Consider the following 20,208-nt stretch of genomic DNA (forward strand, 5'->3'; position numbering starts at 1 on the left):
AGTGTGCATAGCAGTGAGCACAGCTTCGTCTGGGACCTCTGTAAAGACTTAGTGCCATCTTTTTCTCTGTATCCACCTGTAAGGAAGCATGTGATTTACATCAAGGGTTTACCTGAAATACTATTCCATATGGTCTGTCAGCCTATTTCTCTTATGAATTTGGTGTGTGTCCTGTACTGGGTCTTCCATTTGTGTTCATTTTCTTTGCCTTGCTTGCAGAGCATTTCTGCTACCTCCTTCCTGAAGTCCGCTGTTGGCAGGCATCCCTGTCATCCTGAAGCAATCAGGCAGAACGGTGGGAAAGAGTGACAGTGTATTTGTAGTTAGAGAACGGGAGTTACTAAGGAAGTGATTAATTTGTGATCTTTCCCTTTCTTTTAAGAGCATAGCACACATTTCTCTGTATCTGTCCCCTTCTCTAGGTGCTGAATCGTGTTGAACATGAGACAATAACTCATTGCTTTCTGTGGGGCATTTCAGAAAAGGGATTCTTGTCCATGCAAAGGGAGTGTGAAACAGTTTTCAAATTAGTCTTTGTTCATCCTTAAAGTGAAAAACATATCCAGGGGTACCTGGATTATTTTCTCAGTAGTGATCATAAAGCATCAGAACACCACATTGTTGAAATGTAATTTCTTTGACATTCCTCATTTTAACCCATCAAGTCTGAAGCAAAGCAAGCCAGCAGTTTCTGAGCTGAATAAAATTGTGCAACTCCAGTAAAAAAAGAAGGTAGCATGCTATTGCACCAACAGCACAGGGCTGTGGTTTCCTTCAGATAGCTGCAGTGATCAGAGTGTGCAGCTTAGTTCCTTGCAAATTGTCTTGCAGGACATTCTTCTCTCTTGTGCCTTCCCTGTAGTGCCCCAAGATACCCACCTTGTAGGTGTTACCTGCTCAACCTCACCTTGCAAACCCGAAGGCACCATAAGTTCACTTCTGAGTTTAGCCCCACCAAGACTGGACTCAGTATAGATACGTGGCAATTGGACTAGCTAGAACATTTTTGGGCCAGCACCTTTGCAAGTGAAAAAGAGCATGATTACAGTGATTTCAGCAAAGATCCTTCCAGCCAAGAACTAGCATTGATCAACTGACTGTTAGGAATGATTCCAGAATCACAGAAATGTAATTTTAGATATTTGCATAGAATGCCTGCAGGCTTTTGCTTATATAATGGGTGACAGTGGAATACTGGACTAACAGTAATTCATCTGATGGAAATAGTCTGATAGGGAAATACTACTGTGCCAGCTTTGTTTGTGGGAGGTAAAACATCATTTGAATTACTGGGACACTTAACTACCTTTTCAGGTATACAAAACTATGCTCGGTGATATTTTCTTAATCGTTGATGTAGAAAATCTCTTCTGTACTGTGGATATTGTAAGGGGCATCAAGGATATGACAGCTCTTTTTAGTCCAGTCCGTATAGTGACCAGCGAGCACCATCTAGTCAAAATGGCCTCTTTCCTACGTTAGGGAGAAACAACCAAAAGCTGGTTATGTCAAAACAACCCTTCTGAATTTACATTTGTGAGGCAAACCTTTCTCAATCACCTGGTAATCTCATTTCATCAGCAAATAAATGAAGAGGAGACAAAAACTCTTTGGAGCAGTTACCAGGAAAAAAAAAGCCATTATCTGCTTTCATATCTGCTTACATCTGGAAAGTAAATGGTTGTCCAGAAATCAGGTGGTTGAGTTGGATTTCCTACTGTTGTCTTAATTTTCTTAATATTTTTAAGACAGATAGGAACAGACTGAAAGGAGAGGGAGAACTTGCATCAATTTGAGCTCAGGTTGCACTGAGGGAGAAGGTTGTGTAGCCTGCAGTGAGTCTAACCGTGTAGCCTGCAGTGAGTCTAACCGTGGTGCGTAATTCTGGCTGTGGCAAAGGGCTGAAGCTCTAATAAAACAGAGCTGGAAAAGTGCACTGCAGAAGATCTGCCTAAGAATTAAAGCAAGCATGAAATGAATGATTTGGACAGCTCTAAAAGGACCGTCTTGGGGTTTTTGAAACAGCTGCATTTCAAACACGTTGTTGCATTTTATGTAGAGCAAGATTTGTTGGAGAGGTTGACAGATTGCATCAACGGTAACTTTTTTTTTTTTTATGAGCGCTTTTGACAGCTATAAAATTTTGAGAGATGGCTTGGAAAGTAGCATCTGTAAATTGAATTGTCCTTTCTTTTGCCTCAGTGTCCTTTTTGCTGTTCCAGGCAGAAGGAGGTAACTTGTTCCCAGAAACTCCCTTTCATACTATAATATTACTTTCTTTTTCAGAGCAGAACTAAAAAAGAACTGATAGATTTCATATTCTGTGGTACTGCTTCCGAACCAAGCCCTTCTGTGAGTTTCCAAATCCTTTTCTTCTACTCTCTTTTCTGTCTTACTCAGCATATTCCCCTTAAAGCTGTATCCTTCAAGGTCATCCTCTGTTGAGAGCTAATTGATTCTTCTTTCTCCTGGAGCCTGGGAGAGAAAGCAGAAGAGAGACAATCCTAGTAATTGTGTCTGGTACATTAGATTCAAGACTGGTCTCCCTTCTATTATTATGCTTTGCCCTTTATCAATACAGAAAAAAATTACTTCCTTTCTAGTTAGTTACCATCTTATATTATAATAGCATGTCTCCTTTACTGAAATAGAAAGGAAAGGTGAATGTTTTAAAGGTGAACATTTTAAAGTTGAGAGTGTCTATCCTAGTGCAATTACTCCAGAGAAGGTTTCTCCGCATGCAGGATATAGTATTACTCACTAAGCTACAATCTCCCTTGCTTGTGAAGACAAGCACATTGTAAAAATGCTAACATAGTTCAGCAGCTAAATTTTACTTCTGCCTTAGTCATCACCTTCAAATACAGTTCCACCATTTATCTAGGTTAGTGACCAACACACTTCCTTTGTACTGTCAGATCTGTATTTCAGTAACTACATCCATACATCTGCAAACAAGGCATTCTCCTCTGTACAGATGTTTTCGTGGTCTATTCTTCCCATTAAGTGATTTCTTCCTAAACAAATCCACCTTTCAGATTAGTCTGGAAAGGAGAGGGCTGACTGGCCAGAGTGCTTTAGGTCTGCACGGGAGACATGAGTACGTAGCATTGTGCTCTCAGCATCAGAAGCAGCTCCATTTATGTCTGCCTCACATGCAGCTTCTTCTAACACTCTCAAAGCCCTCTGGTCCCTCCAGCTCCTACAGGGCTGCCTTTCTGGGGTGCCAAAGGGCACTTCTGTCCTTTGGCTGTGCCTGAAGAGAAGATGCCCAAGACCTGGGCTGTTCCTGCATTCTTTACACTTTGGCCTCCCTGGCTCCTTGGGGTGCAGGGGGTTGATGGGTCAGCTACATCTCCATCCCACTACCTCCATGTTCTCTGAGCTTTTCTGGGCCAGCCTGGAAAACGAGGTGAAGAAGAGAAAGCACTGCATGCTGCTATTAACCAGCCTTGCCTGGGACCACTGTCTTCTCCTTTTGCTAATTTCAGGTGCCTCTTCAGGTGCATTGAACAACCATTAGCAGAAGCTGCTGCTTTCTTATCCTGGGTAGAAAAAATGTTGGAAAAAATTCCACAGTGGACATTTACCTATGAAATTATCTTGACTGTCCTCCAAAGTAGTCCAGTCATGATGGCTGAATTTCTTGTGTCATTTTAGGGTTATGATGGGAAAAAGTCAAAAGAAAACTGGCCTGTCACTTAATTTGATATACTACTGCAAAATCTCCTTGCGAGTTTCTCTATTTGCCAGTTTCACTTGTTCATTCTCAGTTCTGAGTCCGATGTCCTTTCCTGTACAGCCAGTGATTGCAAAGGTCTGTATTTTATCTCTGTGGCAAGCTGGAGGGAGCCTTTCCCTCTGGTTTACAGGTGTTGCAGCCCAGGGAAAGGTTTCAATTCATGGATGGTGAGGATTTGCCGATAGCAGCTTGTCATGTGTTTGTTCTTTTTTCTCAAAAAGGCCAGTTTTGACCCATGCTCTGCAGTTCAGAGCCCCACTGCAACACTGTAGGGTTAACTCCATGCCTGGCAGCATCTGGCAGCGTGAAGGTCATAGAGCTGCAGGTGGAGGTGATGCACAACAGGTTGCATAGCAGCTTTTCCTGTTTTCACTATTAGGTAGGACAGCACTGCAAAGGAGGCTCCTTTTTCTCCAGTGCATTAGAACATCTTTGAGCATGTGTTATTCCATATGTGATACAATATTGTTGTTGATTAGCCTCAGACATCTAAATGCCTGCATTAGAAAGCTAAGCTGCCTCGGCTTCCTGGTCAGCATTAAGGAAGAGACCTTGCCTAGGGTGGTTATCACAGTGCGACTTGGAAGAGTCACTCCCTTCCTCCAGTAAGTTTTGGCAATGCAACAACTCCAAGACTTGTCTTGAAAACCGGGACTTTTCTTTGTCAAGCCCTGTGAATTAACAATGTCTTGTCATGAGACAGTTATAATTAATCATGGCCCAGATACCAGACAAGTTCTAAGCCTAACTTTAGAGTGTAATATAGACATACTGATCTCAGTAAGCTCTGAAGACAAAACTAGCCCTCCATTAACATGCAGCAGTAAAGCAAGTGGCAATTTACTGAGCCATCCAGTCTTTTTATGCCTCAGACACTTCTTTCTCCACTGTCCCAAAGGTTGTGATGACTTACACGTCTACAGCAGTACGGCAGTAATACCCAAGGTAGGGTGCAGTTGGGCTGATAGGATAAGATGCATAAGATGCTGCAGATTTCAGGGAGTTCACGTCCTTGATTAAGCTTTCCAAAGAGGTAATCGATTTATGCATATTTTCTCTCTCCAGCCCAGTCCGCCACACTGCCTGTAAAACACCTTCAATAAGCACACAGTTTGGCCAGATTAACTTATTACTATTTTGATTTTTTATAGTTCTCTGCCTTCCCCATTGTTAAGACTCACTGCTTGCACAGAAACACTTCTTTCTTCTAGTAAGCATGCAGAGGGAAACTGATCAGTTCTGCATTTCCTTCTCTTGTAAAAGCACCCCCACAGCTTTTAAAACACGAATGCAGTTTTTCTTGCACACATAAAGCATCATGGGCAGAGCACAATGGAGAAAATGTTCTGAAGTACGTTCTCATAGTAATAGTCTCTATTTCTGAAGAGTAGCTTCACTTGTATACCTTTTTAAAAGCATATGTGAATACAGAAATACGCCATAGCTACATGGAATCTATGACCACTCTTTATTAAAAATGACAGCTGGGACTGTACTGCATCAAAAGTTTCTAAGCAAAATAGATTTTAAAAAAAATTTTAAAAATGAAACAAAAACAGCAGTGTTTGGATCACCAAAATGATCATCTTTTTAGTATCTGTGGTACTTGTGAGTGAAATGTTTGATTTCCTATTTGTGCACTGTAAATAAAGACATACAGCTGCCCCACCTCAGATTTGCAGTGCCTCACCCCCAGGCACAGAGAAACCTTGGGCAACTGCCTCAGCATCAGATGAGAAGGTAGAATTTGGCTCACTGGAGCAGAGGCAGCAGGTTAATTGTAATGCAGAGCTGAAACAATACAAATGAGCGTTTTCATCATTTGCAGTCTTGCTAATGGAGATGCAATAGATTTGCTGCAGAAATCCAACTCGGAATCAATAGCAATGCAATGAGGCAGCTGGTTCAGGGAGAGCACATGTGATGCCAATCTACTGCAGACAGTACCTGGGAAGAGACTGCTTTAGCTCTGCATCAGGAAAGGGCAGACAGCCCTAGAAAGTGCCACAGGAGGTGATGAAAGACTTCTAAGAGGAAAAAGCTGGCCTTGCCCAGGATGGGGCAGTGTTAGGGGCAGAGGCTTTGTGTGGCTGAGGGGAGGGAATTCTTTCCTTTGAGGAAATCAGACTATTTTGAACCCAAATTCTGTTTTTGCTACAAGGTACTAAGGGAAGCAAAAAAGGACGTCCTTGTGCTTAGGGTTAGGTTCAGGCCATGTGAAATCAGGAACGGATGGAGGCATGTTGCCTCTTGGAGATTGGTAGATGAATTTGGAGCATCTCTGGTGAAGGACTTCTGCCCTCTCACTGTCCAGACAGGCTCTGAAGATGAGCAGGCACTGTCTTTATGCGGATTGCTTTATGGTAGTCATGCTGGCTACCCTTACTATTTATACTACAGACAGCTCAGTGTCCTGGGGAGAAAACACTGTGAATTACATCTTGCTCCTTCACATTAAAATGTTTTGTGGAGGCCCAGACTTGGTAGGAGGTACACATTAAACTCAAGAGCCAGAGCATGACTGTCATTTGGCAATTAGAGAGATTTGAAAGCAGCAAGGAAGAAATAACTATGCTGCAGTTTTGGCCAGTGTAAGGCTGATGTGACTGCTTATTTACAACCTGTCCTGTCTCATCCTGTCTACTGTCCTCCCCCAATTCCTAGGAGAGGCTGAGTCATGAGGCAGAAGGTTTTAGCCAGCGAAAGATAGGCAGGAGCAAATCCATGGGGACATGGCTGGTTGCCCCTCTGGGCTGCTCTGAGCTAAACTAGAGGCAAGTTCCTTCTGGTGTAGACAAGAATGGTGAGACTGTGGCACCCATCTATTACTTTTGCTCCTGTGTAGTTTTATGATTAAAACCTCATTCTAATACATATCAGAGAGTTTATTCAGCTATTCCACATATGCTTTCACTGCCCCCCACCCCCACTTTTTTCTTTTTGTATCTATGTTTCATTCTGGAACTTGCTGGCAGTGCGTTCTCATAACTCAGACAGCTTTTTATTTTGGCAATGAATATTGCTTCAGTTTTTGAGATGAAAGGAAATCAATACTGGGTTGGTAGTCACATGGCACGGGGCGGGGTGAGTATATGAAGCTGTGATCTTAAGCATGATTTGTGACACTGTTCGGCATTTCTATGGAATTCCTGAAAGAGATCTGAATTTTTTACAATTTTTAACAGTCAATTAATTCACATGATTAGACAGATCAAAGGAGAGAAAAAAAAAAAAAAGAGTATCAAGCTTGTTCAAAAGCATTTCAGATAAGAAAAAAGAAAAGGACTGCAAGCTCACAAAAAATAACTTGAGTCTTCTAAGGTGCTAACAGTCTAAAGCTGAGGGGACTGGATCCCAGGAAGAATTAGAGTTACTTATCCTTTCTACTATTCTAAATTAATCTCTGTAATGAATTTAGTTTTTCAGCTTGAACAAAATGACCTGAATTTTCACTGGCATATTTTCTGGTCTGTAACTCTATAAAACCTAGAAGAGCATTGAGATGCTCTAGTCCATGAACAACATGGCACAGAGAATCTTCCTGACTAGTTTCTTCCAGACATGTCCCATTTGTGGTGTCAAAACCAAGAGAAAGATTGTGTTTTCACATATTCCATCATTCTCTTTGAAACAGGACCACGCATACTGATTTTGAAATACGTGTTTGTATTCTGGATGTTCATTCATTTATACCTTTCTCACCTAGATTTAAAATCTCCTTAATGACATCTGTTTCTCCTCTTGGGCAGTAGTTATCCAAGTCTTCTTGACAGACCAGGCATGCTGAGCTCCATAATTCTCCCCAAGGAGGGAATGGTTTTCAGTCCCTGAATTATTTCAGCCCCCTTCACACTTTCTTGGTTTTCAGATAAATAGTGCTTTAATTTTGATATGATACTTACACATGAGCTAGTCCAAAATCCCAATAAGGGGCAGTAAAAACTGTTCGTTCTCTCTGTCACTGTTAAGAAGCACCAAGATGCATGAGCTACTGCTAGTGCCTACTTAGTGTTTTAAGCAGTAAATAAGTAATGATGTCCAGTCAGGGCAAAAGACCCATATGTCACATATACAGGGGCCCTTTCTGCCCTGCTTCCTGAGCTGTCCCCAGGGCCATGTGCTGCTACTTGCTTGGGTGCAACAATAACTCTAGGGGCCAGTCAAGGGAATAATAAACTGACATCACCGTTCCTTATCAGTGCTGCACTTCAGAGGTTCTTCCATCTTTCTCATTCCACAGCTGTTTCTGTTCTGCTCTGAGGGATACCCCCAGCAAAGCTCCTTGATTGAAGAGTGAGGGAGTTCTGTCATTGGTTTTGACTGTGCAGACTCCATCAGTCACTTGTGGTCATGCTTTCAAAGATTTCTTGCTACTTGCCCTTCAGACATTTCTTGTAATATTGTCCCAAGAATCATTGCATCAGCATACTCATAATTTAGTTTGTTGTCTCAGCTCTTCCAGTATTTGGTTCTTTCTTCCACAAGTGACAGCATCCCCGGAGTATGTATACATGGGAGAGAAGGATTTTGGTGTTAGGGTCTATCAGATTAAATACAGTTGAATGATTACATTTTCTTCTCACACTTCTGTCCCACTTTGTCTGCTGCATGGACTCAGCCTAATAGGATCAGATGGTCAGGCATCTGGAATCATCACAGGATGTGGGGATTTGGTAGCATGATCATATCAAGAAAGTCACAATGTCTGATGATTTCAAGATACTCTGGTATTTTCAAGACAGCACTCGTCAGGCCATGAGTGTGCTCAGCAGAACAGTTATCGTTGTGGAGGTAAAGTGCCTTAGTAAGGGAGACATTTATCAAGGTGAGAGAAACAGCTGCAGGGGAATGGAAGAAGGATCACTTCTGCATCTAGTCTGAACTAGTGGGGAAGCAAACTGGTGTCCTTGTGATAGACAACTGAAGGTTTCCTGCTGGGTTGATGCACAGGGTTGGGGAAGCTTGAGCTCATACAAGACACAGAAGAACATAAAACAGCCAGGAAAGTACTGGGAAACTGGAAAGAAGCATTTAAATCTGCCAAGTACAGGCAAGCAAGAGACATCTGACCCTTTCTTGTCAGGAACAAAGCAGAAATCTCTATTCCCTAAAGCCACAGATACCTACAATTCTGCCTTAGACATTGCAGAAGGTCAGGAGGCAGATTTTTCTCCTGCTGAAGAGGTGGACTATGAATATGAACATCCCTTCTTAGGCCATGCTTTGCTTCTCAGCAAACCTCCGCAAAGCAGATCCCCTCACCATCCATCCGTGCTGGCTACATATTCCTCACCAATGCTGAAATCCAAGGAGGTGCTCTTTGTGCCCTGTTGTCTCAGCTTCCCCAAGGGCTGGAGCCACTCTGCTCTGCCTGCACAGCAGCATGGCTCTCAGTCATTGAATTTCCTCCTGTCACTTTGTGCAAAAGCCCTTGGTACACTGCAGCTATCGCCTTATGCATTTTATCAGCCCACCCTGCTTTTTAGAGACTAGGATTTAGCAATAGAGTTAACAGATTGTGAAGGTTATCACTAACAATTTTTACAAACTGTTTCAGCTGTGCAATTTTCATGACATACAGCTGTGCATGTATTCTGTTGGTGTGCACAGAAAGGCTGCATTTCAGGCCAAACAGCCAATCAATGCAGTAACACACAATCTATTTTTCAAAGTTAATTGTAAGTTATCTCAAAATTCCCCTGTGCTTTACAGAATGGTGTATGGCCATGAAAACCAACATGTGTGCTGGCTTTTAAATGTTCAGAGATTCGACATGGCTAGCAACCTTTTTGTCGATTGCTACTTCCAAGCATGTGAATTCACCATATAGTGGAGATTAATTGAGATCCCTCAGATAAGTAGCTTTTCAGGCAACCCTGTAATTTTCTTAATTGTTGATAATCAACTGTTTAGCGTTTGCCATTTTCTCTTCTTCAAATTTGGAGAAAGGATTAAAAAGATGTGTTCTGTGAGTGTACACAGATAACTGGTGACAAGCCCAGGAAGCAGATTTACAGCTGTGAATCAGAGGAAGTATCAATTCCCTTAAGCCACTTAGCCAAGCAGAAGCTGGCAGGGGAGAGGAACTTGATACTGGGAGAAGGGAGATAGTGATGGTGGGGAGAAGAACTGAAGGCAAAAAAAAAGCAGAAGATTATTCTGACACCTCCTGAGCAGAGCTGAGATGAACCAAGCATGGCATGTCAGTATGCCAGCACTCAAATAAGAATTTGTTATCCAAACTGCATTGCCCCTAGCAGTTATTTAGCTGGTTCCCCATGTTGCAGACCAGTATGTGTCCGTGCTGTGCTCATGCTTTTTTATAATATAAAAGTGTTTTCTCTGGACTTTTACTGATACTTCCAGAATTCTCATGCACATTAACAAGAGGCTGCAGTAGCACTGCTGTTGGATGCTAACTTGCACTTCATTTATACATTAATTTTCACATGTTTCTGTATTTTACAAATGGGTGGTGATGGCATAATGGCAAAACATCCCTGATGATTAATCCAAAATGTTGACTTAATGGAAACACTAAAAATGTTTTTTAAAAACACAGTTTGTAAATACTGTGCAAGTCATTTAAATCCTGCACTTGCAGTGGAAGACTTTAAAATGTCAGTCAATAGGGAAAGATCAGACAAATGACTTCACCATGAATTTTGTATAACCGTAAGTCACATCATAAGAGAAAATTTTGAGAGTTCAGTTATGGCAATGAAACAACACGTCATGTGAAAGTGAACTGAAAATAGACTACTCAAGCTTAAAATCGGCCATATTGGTGAAGAAAAAAGCCAATTTAGTTACTGGCTTTTTTTATCTAAGAGTTAACTGACCTGAATCAATCACACAATAAGACAATGTGCCCTAGCCATTACTGCACCAATAGCAGCATGGTTGCTTGCTACCCCAAGGTAATTGGTTCATATCTCGACCTCATCAAGAGAGAAGCGTTAGCAAATTCCAGTCACACTCCCTGGTGACTGTTGATGAATGCAAATTCCTTCATTTTTACCGCAAGTATTTGAAATAGCTCCTTATGTCCATGCTAACTCTGAGTTCAGTAATTTCTCAGCTCCTTTCTAGCTTCAGCTTGACCTCTGTGTGGCTTGATGTAAAAACAAAAGAAACCTTGGAATGATAATTTGAATTCTAATACAATTCTGCTTTAAATACTGCTAACTTAAAGAGCGTCATGTTCTGTTCTGATGGCAAGTCTGTACAGTGAATGCCCACAATACAAAAGATGACTATGTAGCAGAAAAGCTACAGATTGAGAGATACCTGTAAAATTATGAGATATTCCAGGGTTGCTTACTTGCTAACAGAGCTTTCAAAGTTGTCAGGTTTTGACTTTCCACATGTGATCACAACCTCAGTCTTTCTTGTGCTTCACTTTCTTGCAGTGCTAGTGATGTGCCCTTTTCTCTGTCTGGGCAGCCGTCAAGCTCACGCTGCTTGGCATTCACAGCAGACTTGGACTAGAGATCTGCTCCGGAATGCAGCTCATGTTTTGAATTATGCATAAGTCCATCATGGAGGGGCTGCATTTCATGGCCCTTCTTTGGGGGTGATGATGTAAGGAAGTCAAAGTAATATAGTGACACTTTTCATTTTTCATGTCCTAGCGTGGTTAAGAGCAACCCTTGAATTGTGTCATTTTTCTCCCATGTGACTGTTCAATCACCTGAGAGTACTAGCCAGAGTTTTGTGGTAAGATTGATTATACTCCCAACAAAGTGCTTCCTTCAGCTCAGCGCCGGGAAGTAGCCTAGTTTAGAAGCTAATGGGCTTCAGTCTGAAGGCAAAATGGTGACTGTGATGGAAAGGTCACTGCGGTGCGTGCAAGTCCTTTGGGCTACATACTGACAAGTACTGTGATCCTGGGGAGGTTGTTCTTGTGGAGATGTTTTTAAGCTGGACTGTACTACACTGCAGGGTCATTTCACCTTCTCCCTTGAAAACATCCATGGAAACAGGAGTGGGAGTGTTCAGACCTGCAAAGAGAGAAGGACGCTGCAGACATAAGGCTGATTTTTTTTTTTTGCCCTGGTAGCCTGTATAGTGCTGGTGCTGAGAGGTTTGCACCATCACTGCTAGCATCAGCAAAACGCACTGCAGGACCAGCAAGGACACCAGCTTGCACAACATGAGATGCAGAGAGCAGAGAAGCAGTCATCTTCCATTAAATCTCCCAACATGTGTTTTGGGACCAAGCTGCACTTATTTCTACAGCCAGCCTGTGAGAGAACCAAAGAAATATACCCATCATCCCACTGCACAGAGAGCAAGTGGATAACAACATTGTAGGTAAAAGCTTACAAACATTTTGCCTTGCTCAGTCTCTGAGCACCAGCAACTCCTCTTAGGGAGGACAGTGTGATTTCAGCAGTATCACAGAGGAGACCTGTAGCAATGCTGCAAGTGAAATCTCACAGCCTGAGAGGCAGTCATCCTATCTGTAATGTGTGACATGTATCGATGAAAATCTGGATAGAAAGGGGAGAAAAAATGCAAATAAATATGTTTGAATAAAGATACACTAAAGGAAAAGTCATTCCAGAATCCTCCAGTTCCAGATTTTTTTAAGGTAGTAATCGGAATTATTGCTTAAAATATATATAGGAAGACCATGGGTCTTCACTGTTAAAATGCATTCCTTGCTGGCATTTATTGCTAAAAATGGATGAGATAAAATACATGTAAACGAAATCAGATCCTGACATTTGAAGTTAGACTGTTTTTCTGTCATTGCTTTATTGAATATAACAGACTGTTTGCTAATGGCTTCCTTCAGGAAAAGAAAAAAAAAAACAAAAAACAAAGTTGCACTCCTTTGACATTTGACAAGTGAACATTTAGCTAAAGTTTAGAGATCATATTTCCCAAAGTTAGAGCTGTATATGTCAAATCCTTACTGTTGGCTGAATCTCAACCAGCTGCAGTCTAGCTGCTTACTTTTATATTTGTTTTCTGGGTGATTTCACTTGTTTATTTGTTTTCTTGTTTTTTTATTAGCTTGCAAAATACCAAATCTTTTCATTTTTTGTGCCTAAAGATGCAAAATCAGCCAGTTATTTTGAATGCCCTTGAAGTAGGACAGTACAGAATACTGGTGCTCTCTGAGGACTGGCGGAATAGGAGGGGGACTCAGTGTGATTTCTTCTGCATAAAGCCCCCTTCCTAGCTGGTCAGCCCTGCTCAGAGAGATTTTTTTCACTTTGCCCTTCACTACTGTCATTACCGTAATAAATTGAGGATAATTATTTGGCTTGAAACTGCTCTGCCTTCTGCTGTGTAGGTGGGGAAATGATGCCAGGAACAGTACTTTCTTCTTCTGCCAGTTTGCTTTTCTCTGCAGCAGGGATACTATACATACAGTACTGTATAGCTGCTGCTGTTAGGAAAAAGCAACCTAAGCACTGCCTCAGCTAGAAATGCAAGATTGATTACATTAGACTTCATTTATTCTGAGAGTCCTGCATAAAATCAGCTCTTGAGACAGTTAATGCTATTGCTTCAGAGTAGAAAATGCCAGTGTTAACAGAGGGCTTGTTAAGGAAAGTTGGCTTGGTACAGAGCACCAGAGCATGGATCAGAGTGAGTCACTGTGAAACTCGTACCTGAAGAAGAAGGTGAAATGAAGGCTTGTAAGTGATGACGTCTTCTGTACCAGTCAGTGCTTTGCCAATTGCTGGGGCACCTCAGAAAGCTGTATCTTCTGAGGATTTGAGTTCAGGTCTGCCACAATAGCATTTACAGAAAACACAAATGTGTTTTAGCCATGTCCCAACCTGTCCTGCTGCTTCAAGTGAACCTCACTTTAAAATGAAACAGGCTGCTCTGGAACTAAATAATCGAGTTCTACTTTGCCCTTGCACTGTAAAGCTCTTCTTCAGTGGTCCACTGGGCAGAAAGAAAACTGACTTTACCATCGTATGAACTCAGCATACTACATAGGTGAGGCTGTAGTTCTTGACTCTGGGGAAGTAGATGTGCAAATAAATAGGCAAGTGGTTTTTCTATCCACCTTATCTCGAAGAGCCCAGCCTTAAAGTTCAGTTTCTGTGTTATGATCAGTGTAGCCTCCCATTTATAAATGTCCTGGCTTGTGCTAGGCTACTCACAGCCAGAGCAGTGATTTTCATGGAGCTGGAGTGAAATATGTGATCTGCAGGAGTGCCCCAAGACAGTATTTCCTGTCCATGGCCTGTCCCTACGGATAACTGCACAGTGCCTTGCACTATGCTCTCCTATGCTGCAAAGCATCTTGTTCATGACATCCCTTTGCCACTCACTTATCTTCCAGGGCCAACATTGATGGGTGAATGTTGAATTCACAAGATAACTTGCAGATACTTAAAAAGTCCTTTTAGGTGAAAAAAGTTGATGGTACTCTGTAGAGGACTATACTCTCAAATGGCTGTTAGGATCTGAGGCAGGTTGTAAGGAGGTCCTTAATCTTTCGTTAGGGTCTGACCATGCCAATATAATTTCGTTCTGTGGGTCAGGATCTACTGGCTCTTACAGTTTTACGCGTTCCCTGGGCTTTTGCACACTCTCAGATCAAAACTTCATCTCTCCCTACCCCTAGGGAAATGCAAAAGCAGTAACTTAGGGGAGGGAAACAGCGACTGTGTGTCTCCTCTTCAATACCTTCTGTTGAAGGTATTGAGCAAGGATGCATTTTCTGTGAAGTGCTGCAGTCTGCAAGACAAGAGGCAAAATGCTGTACACCTCTTAGACATGAAACAATAAAGAGCCATTTGGCTTGCAAACTACTGGCAGCCAAAGTGATACTCTGCCATGCAACACAACTGTTTTGCATTCAGATTGAGCAGAAGGAGACACATTGCAGGCTATTTTTAACATTTCAGATTAATTGGTGGGGTATTGCAGTGGGCTGATCTTTCGTGAGAAGTAAAACTAGGAAGGAGAAAACATGCCTATTTTTCAGAAGCTGCTTCTACAGCATGGTGCATGCATGAGTTAATGCCTGTTTAGTGAAGCCATACTTTTAGGCCTGAATGCTAAGCTTTTACCAAATACTCTGGTACAGCCAAGCGTATGTTTTCATTTACTTTGCTGGGATTATCTGTGGGACTGGCATGGGCTTTTCAGGTATTAAAACTTAATAGCTGGAAGATAATTGATAAACACAGATTGTGTGGTATAGCCCCATCTTTCGACCCGCCTTCGGAGATGTGACAACCAAAAACACCTGCAGTAGACAAGGCTTATTAACCTTTTATTGTCACTGATGTTTCTGACTGACTGACTCTAAATTACCAAAATCTATTTTGTATTTCCTAAGCACTATTTTTTAAAGAGGTCCCTTGCATTCTGCAATGTTTCAGTGGTTTATTGTTTCATAATCGCAATACCTTATATCATGCCCTGGTTATCTGACACTTCCAGAGAATGACAGTGAAGCTAAAGGCTCTTTATCTATTGTCTTGGGACATGGCTAGGACCTACTTCCACTTATGGATTCAAGGTCTTTGTGGGGGAGAGGGGGAGTTGTCATTGCTTCTTATCAGGCTAAAATTACTATATCATTATGGAGATTAAATAGGATAATCTCAAATGCTCTTAATGTATTAGCATTGCCCGATTCCAACTAAGAGCTGGTGGAACAATATTTCCAGGGGACCATCTATTATTCATTTCTCTTTCTTCCGCTAAATGAAAGACCATAGACACTGAGCGTAACTAGTTTTACTTTTGCTTTAAAAGCAATGCCATGCTGTTTCCTCTTTTGTAGTGCAACTCACTCCAGTCATTTGGAGAACTGAGCGGCAGTCTGCTCTTGCCAGGGCCAGGGAGGCCATAGTTTATTCTAACCAAAATGAGCTCTTCAGGAGTATAAGACATAAGCAGAGAGTTATCCATGAAGCTTAATTTATCACCAGAGACAGAGAACTCCCTAGTAAATGAGGATTCTCGTACAGCCTCCCACTCCCCTTCTCAGTGTGTTGCCAATTTGAGGGAAAATTAAACAATTTGGCAGGGACCAAAATCATAGCGTTTCCCTCAGAACAACAGTTACAGCAGACCTTTCCTAGCTATATTTTGCTGAGTTCCTCTCACACAGATCTGCTCTGCTCTATAATTGCATTTCATAAAATGCGTTTGTCTGCCTAACTCCTGCTTTGTCATTCCTGCAGCGCAGGGTCTCACTGGTGCTAGCAAATGGTGCTCTCTCATGCTTGGGAGAGTCCAGCAATGGGGAGCACTGCTGAAATGCCAGGGTACCACAGAGGGTACTGCATTATGCCAAGCCATATGCTGACCAAGCTCCTTATGTGTCACAAGTGACGTACATGCTCCCCTGTGTCACTTGAAAAGCACCAACTGTACTACTTTGAGGAACGTGCTGCCTCATGCAGTACAGGCAGCAGGCTCTGTTTTCTCAGCACTGGCATGGCAGTGTCTTTCACATTTGCTTCTTTGGCATTGTAGATATGGCCAGGTAATCACACATGCTTCTTAACTTTTTCTGACCTGTGCCAAGTCATACTGCTTTGCCTGGCCTGGGAGAGAGACAGCATTCCAACCCTACTGTTGCTGGTTGGAGCAGCCTTTGCTCTAACTCCCAACCAGCAGAGATCAGCAGGAAATTAGAGGATTAAATTGAAACTAAATACTGGGTGTGGATGATCTGGTGACACTACAGGCTCTTGCAGAGTGCTGAAGGATCATGCTGAAGGTAAAGTTCAGTCCTGAGCCACTTGAGCCTTTAGCACTGCCCGGAGTAAGGCAGCTCTGCCTCTGCTGTGGCCAGAATTCCAGCCTTAGCATTGGTCTTCTTTAGGACTTGAGATAGACAGACTTCAGAAGGACCAGAACTGCAAATGATGCACATACACATGGCTCCTTTGGGCTTCTATTGTACGTTAGCATAATATTTTCAGATCCATGCTGCAGTACTTTTGTTGTTGCTGGCCTTATAAGGCGTGCATTGAGGCTGCAACCTGCTGTACCAACAAACCAAGAGACAGAGCCCTTCCTCTAAGCAACACAGTGAGGAGAGACAAAAGGTTGAAGAGGAAAGCAATGCGACAGTGCTCATACTGCAAGCTCAATGTAGAGCAAGGGGGTGAATGTAAGGCTGTTTGATCACATCTTCCCTGCTGGTGTGCTCACGTAAGTGCTGGTGGATGCTCCCCTTGCTGGGACCCACTGGTAGGAGATAAAATTGCAGAGGTGTCCATGCAATTGCAATGTCTGTGTAGAAGAAATCATGTAGTGTGTGGCCAGTACATGACAAATGTTATCTCTCTTTGTCCCTAAAAAAGCAAAGCAATACAAGACAGATGGTTTGTACTCCAGAGAGGACTTAGACTTTCTTAGCAAATCTCCTTAGGTGTCAGCCAGCATACTTTGATATTTAACCCTTCTGAAAATCTGCCCGTTCTTCAGAGAAGGGTTGCACTGCCCCTGAAAAATAAATTCTGCAGATTCAGCCTTGGCCCACTGTTTCCCATTACTCCTGTCTTAGTTCGGGGATAATAGGAAGCAAATCAAAAACAAAACCTTGCCTTCCTGCCTGCGGGAGAGTGGTGATGAGAGCCACGACACTTGCTGTGGTCTCACGTTTTCCCCCACAGCATCTGTTCAGTCATTATTCATTAAGGTTGGCAATAAAAGCTCCTGATTTTGTGAATTCAAGTGGTGTAGATGCTGGGAGCTATCAGTTGGATTGTGGCCTTGATTTGGTCAGCTGTTGTCAAAAGCTACTAAACTACTAATGGCTATTGATTAGGGGTCTGCAAATGCTAATTGAGATAGCTGTTCTTCAAGTCTCCTTTATAATAAAGATGGCCTCAGAAGCTTGCATGGTTAGACTAATTGTCTTAGAAGTCGTTAATAGATGAGTGAGATATCCTACTATGCAGCACTTAAAAGATAAGCAATGGACTGGCTTGTAAAATCTACCCAGATACTAAAGCAGACTGCTCTGCAGAGGCCAACACTTAGGTGCTACCATGAGGCCCTCAGTAGTCAGAACCTCCCTGACGAAGTGTCAGCCCTTTGAGTACTGGTACTATGTGAAAATCTGTACTTCTCTCCTCTTCTGTTTTATTTTTTGCATCAATTTCCAGTCATGATGTTTGCAAAAATAAGCCTGAAAATGTGGGCAGCTAAAGCTCAGAAATCTGGAGGCCAAAAACTGATGTGTTGTTTTAAAAGAGATTTTCACTTCCATGCCAATTTCTTGATTTTTGAATGCTTGGGATTGGCAAGACAGACTGTATAACCTTTTATTGAGAATGCAGGCTTCAAATCTTGGCATCTTCAGGAATACGGCTTTTAATAGAACTTTTTTTTTTTTTTTTTTTTCTCGTTATTACCAAACATTTTAATTCATTCCATTTTATGACAAGCTCTTCAGAATAGACTTCTGGATTACTTTTTTTCTTTAAATAACTGTCCTTGTTCCACAAAGTTTCTCTGAATTAAAAATGTAAATAGACCCATACGTTATACCGGTAGAAGATGTGGATGATGTTGCAAATGTCTAAAAGCCTCTAGAATGTTTCAGAAATACTTAGGGTAATTTTTGAAACTTCTGCACAATTTCTCCACAAATAGTTCTTTTCCCACAAGGAATGACTACTCTATCCCTGGCAATATGTGTCTGGTATCCTCCAAATGACATTAAGCTGCTGAATTGCGAGTTTTTCTTTCCTGTCATCCCCCATGCAAAATTTAATGTGCTTATATGCACATGTGCATGCGCACACACACCGTGACCTACACACAGAACATTTGCCAAATACAGTGTTGGAATGTCTTAGTCTCCTTGCTCATTCCTCTACCATTTCAAGAACTGCATGTCCTGCATTGCACAGAAGGTCATACTTATGAAACTAACAACTTTCCCTCTGCTAAGTCTGTAAAACTAGATCTGAGCCAACCAAATGGTTTTATCAGCTGCCCCATGCAGAATAACAGTTTTCCAAAGAAATGAGCCACTGTTTCATTGTAAATGTACCCTAAAAACTAAACTCCTGATTTGTTGTCTAGTACCAGTGCTTTGATGCATCGATTTAAGGGTTAAAGAGGGAGAAGTACTCAAGGCTCATTTCATTAGTGTCCTACCAGAATGAGCATGTAGAGCAGCCTGTCCAACTGAGCAACCTTCCTTGACAATGGGAAGTAATGTGCTACTGGGGAGCCAGCCTCTCCTGTGTGCTGAGCTGCATCTGACACTGGATAAGTTCAGGCTGGATATTAGGAAAAATTTCTTCTCTGAATGAGTGGTGATGCAGTGGCACAGGATGCCCCGGGAGGTGGTGGAGTCACCACTCCTGGAGGTATTCAAGAACCATGGGACATGGTTAGTGAGCATGGAGGGGGTGGGCTGGTGGCTGAACTCGATGTTCTTAGAGGTCTTTTCCAGCCTTAATGATTCTGTGATTATTCTGTGGCTATGCTGTTTCCCACTAGCTGTGATCCATAACAACTCCAGTATCCTTTTCTAGAGTCATCCTTACCTATCTGCATGTGTACAGTTGATTAACTTTTCTCCTATGCCCCACTGAACAGCACCTTAGTATTTCTGCAATCCATTCTGCTGTTTTTTCATAATTTCTTTCCAAATAGATACTGTCTACCATGCATTCACACTCTCACGACTATAACCAATCTTCTCAACCTTTACTGTTTTGCCAGTGTGTGACACAGGCCATAGCAATGTGTGACAAATGACATAAATGTGGAACACTTGTGCCCCATTGCGTATCGTGCTGTAACTGACAAATTGTAATCGTTTTTAGCCATAAAACCTGTTTACAGAATGCTTTTTCAGTCAGTGTGAGTCATGTAAACGAGTTTGTGTTGCTCGCTTGTTTATATGTGATTTGAAAATTGGGCTCTGTGGTCAGTTCTCTGATGGTGGAGGCAGAGCATCTCAGCAGGCAGTCTCCGTTGGTACCTGCAGAAGTATGATGGCTATGAGAGCAGGCAACCATCCTCCTGACTTAACTTCAAAGCACGTTCTCACCTATAGCCACGCAGATGCTCCTGCATCTCCATGTAGAACCTGAGCTGGGTGCAGCCATTGGTAGATGTGCCTCTTCCAAAAGATTCTCCCCCATGCTCTCAAGGCTCAAGCACTGGGATTTCTTTCCTTCAGCCCCTGCTGGCGGCACGTCAAAAGGCAGAGTATTTTGGAAAGATCAGGCCCCAGCTGTCAGAAAAATGAGTGAAACAGGATTAGTGGCCATGTCTGAGAACACACCAGCTTGCTTATGCCTCTCTGAAAGCATGTGGCAGAGCCGTGGATAAAACCTTCATCCCCTTCCGGCAGAGCACAAAACTGTAATTGTGTAACCACTTCCTCCCCGTGCAGTCCTTTGTTGGTGCTGGTTGCAGAGTTAGCTGGTGGGAAGCAGCATAATGCCAGGAAACAGGGATGGGGGGATTCAGAAGGAGGCCTGCGACCCAGAGGGGCG

The 20,208-nt window shown here is 42.4% G+C and overlaps 1 protein-coding gene across 9 annotated transcripts in view; it reads left to right on the top strand.

Annotated features, from left to right (window-relative positions):
* The window catches only part of NRG1 (neuregulin 1), a 452,833-nt gene that overhangs the window by 360,507 nt on the left and 72,118 nt on the right, over nucleotides 1–20,208 (top strand). The window lies entirely within an intron of this gene.

The sequence above is a fragment of the Lagopus muta genome, chromosome Z (assembly GCF_023343835.1).
Source record: "Lagopus muta isolate bLagMut1 chromosome Z, bLagMut1 primary, whole genome shotgun sequence".
Lineage (NCBI taxonomy): Eukaryota > Metazoa > Chordata > Aves > Galliformes > Phasianidae > Lagopus > Lagopus muta.